Source organism: Arachis ipaensis, chromosome B05 (genome assembly GCF_000816755.2).
Source record: "Arachis ipaensis cultivar K30076 chromosome B05, Araip1.1, whole genome shotgun sequence".
Lineage (NCBI taxonomy): Eukaryota > Viridiplantae > Streptophyta > Magnoliopsida > Fabales > Fabaceae > Arachis > Arachis ipaensis.
The window spans coordinates 22,879,099-22,881,537 of NC_029789.2; positions in this window are offsets into that span (position 1 = coordinate 22,879,099).

A 2,439-nucleotide genomic window follows, 5' to 3' on the forward strand; every position below is an offset into this window, starting at 1 on the left:
TAAATTAATCATTTAATCTTTTTGTATATTATATAAATAAATTCTTTCATTAAATATATATTAATCTTTTTGTAAATACACTATACGAAAATACAATAATAAAGTAGATTAAATACATGACTTGTGCGTAGCATTGACCATACACTAGGAGTCTAATAGTATAATTAACTATCACTTAGGTAGTATCCATTTCCTTGTTTGTGTAATTACAATATAAACTATTTTTATTAGAGTTTTAATTTTTTAGAATTCTATAAAATTTTCAATTGATATAATTTCATTACAAGTCAAAGATCTAATAAATAATTACATTAGCTAGAGTTTGACAACTCTAATACTTCTATACCACTATTCCTTAGACTTCTTTACAAGTAGATGATATTAGTGCATTAAGTTCGTTCGAATGAAATTAATGCTGAAACTACAGAGGGTATGGCATTGATGTTTAGTATCATCCCTTTTTGGCTTGGCATTATGATGAGCGGATATTTTATACGTTTTTTGTCATCATTTTCATATAGTTTTTAGCATGTTTTGTTTAGTTTTTATTAAGTTTTTATAGGTTTTAGTGTTAAAATCACATTTTTGGATTTTACTATGAATTTTTGTATTTTTGTGTAATTTCAGATATTTTCTGGCTGAAATTAAGGAGCTAGAGCAGAAGTCTGATTCAGAGACAGAGAAAACACTGCAAATGCTGTCCGGATGTGACCTCTTTACATTCGAAAGAGCTTTTCTGGAGCTACAGAAGTCCAAACGGAGCGCTCTCAACGACTATAAAAAGCTGACTTTCAGAGATTTCCAAAAATATATAATATTCCATACTTTGCTTCGGATTAGAAGGCCCAACACTGGTGTCCAATGCTAGTTACCTGCCCCTTCCAGGCGTCCAGCGCCCAAAGAGCAGAACCGGCGTCCAAACACCCAGAGAGGACCCCTAGCCAGCGTTCAACGCCCTAAGAGCCTCATAGCACGTGGATCTCATCAAAGCCCAGCCCAAACACTCACCAAGTGGGTCCCAGAAGTAGATTTTAGCACCAAAAATACTGTTTTACCCTTACTAGTTATTGTTTAGTATTTAAGGAATTATATTTATGTTATTCAGACATTATCAGACCTTTTTTCGATTCCTTTGAACATCATACACGTTTTACTTTGTTTTTCACATTAGTATGAGTTTCTAAACCTCCTAGGTTGAGGGGAGGAGCCCTGCTGAGCCCTATGAATTAATAAAAGTATTAATGTTTCTTCTTTGATCCGTGTTTGATTAATTCTAAGATGTATATTCGTACTTCATCGTGGTGGATAGGATGATCAGACAATCATCTCTGTTCATCACATTAAGACGAACGTGCCTAACAAATACCCGTGTCTACTTGGGTTCGTGTGAATACCTCAATGAAAAGTACGCACCACCAGCTTGAATCATACATCTCTCAGACCGCTAATCCAAGACTTCGTTGGGGACTTCTCGAGACACCAGTTCAGCCGATTTACGGGGAGATTAGGGTCTCTGTTGTAGAGGCTAGAACCCAATGATGCAGCATTCTCTGATCCAGAAGATCTGACCTTATCTGTGACATTTTGAGTAGGATCATTAAGGAGAATGGACTGTACGCGCTTCACCCTTAAGCAGAGATAGATCCAAACTAACCCTGGGGTTCAGATCCGGAGGAGTATTGACAACCTCTCAATAAAGGCGCCAATCACTTACAGCCTGCCATTAAAGAGATCACTCACAAGCAAGGAAGACAGTAATACCAGAGTTCATTCAGAAATACAAAGCAACTCCAATCCTCAACTATGTCCTTAAAGTATTAGCACCCTATTATAATAATCTCACAAATATTTATCTATCAACCTTCTGATTCACTTGGCTAAGACCTGCAAGATAACCATAGCTTGCTTTAAGCCAACAATCCTCGTGGGATCGACCCTGAATCACTCAGGTATTACTTGGATGACCCAGTACACTTGCTGGTATAACAGTACGAAAATATGGGGATTCGTGCTACCACATTACCTTGTTCAGACTCAGCTACTCAAAAAGTTTCAGAGTTTTCTACAGAGGATATGACACTGATGTTGGCATTGACATATCTTGATAATGCATAAAGATATACATAATTTGAGAATAAACTTAAACATAACATTATTAATAAAATACCTGCGGCAATTAAAGTTTAGAGTTTCACTAAAGTTAAAGAAAACACAATCTACTGCCAAAGTTTTCTAGAATTTCTCATTAAGTAGTTAACTTTAAATCATGGTCACCAACTTATTCACATTTAAGACCAAGAGCTTTGCTTTAAATCTCTAAACTAACTGTGTAGTTAGTATGTTTTGCTCGTAATGAGACTACATCTGAAAATATCGAAGAGAATGTTACTGCCAATAATGCAACTTTTCTACAACCAAAATGGTAGGGCTACTTCTTGA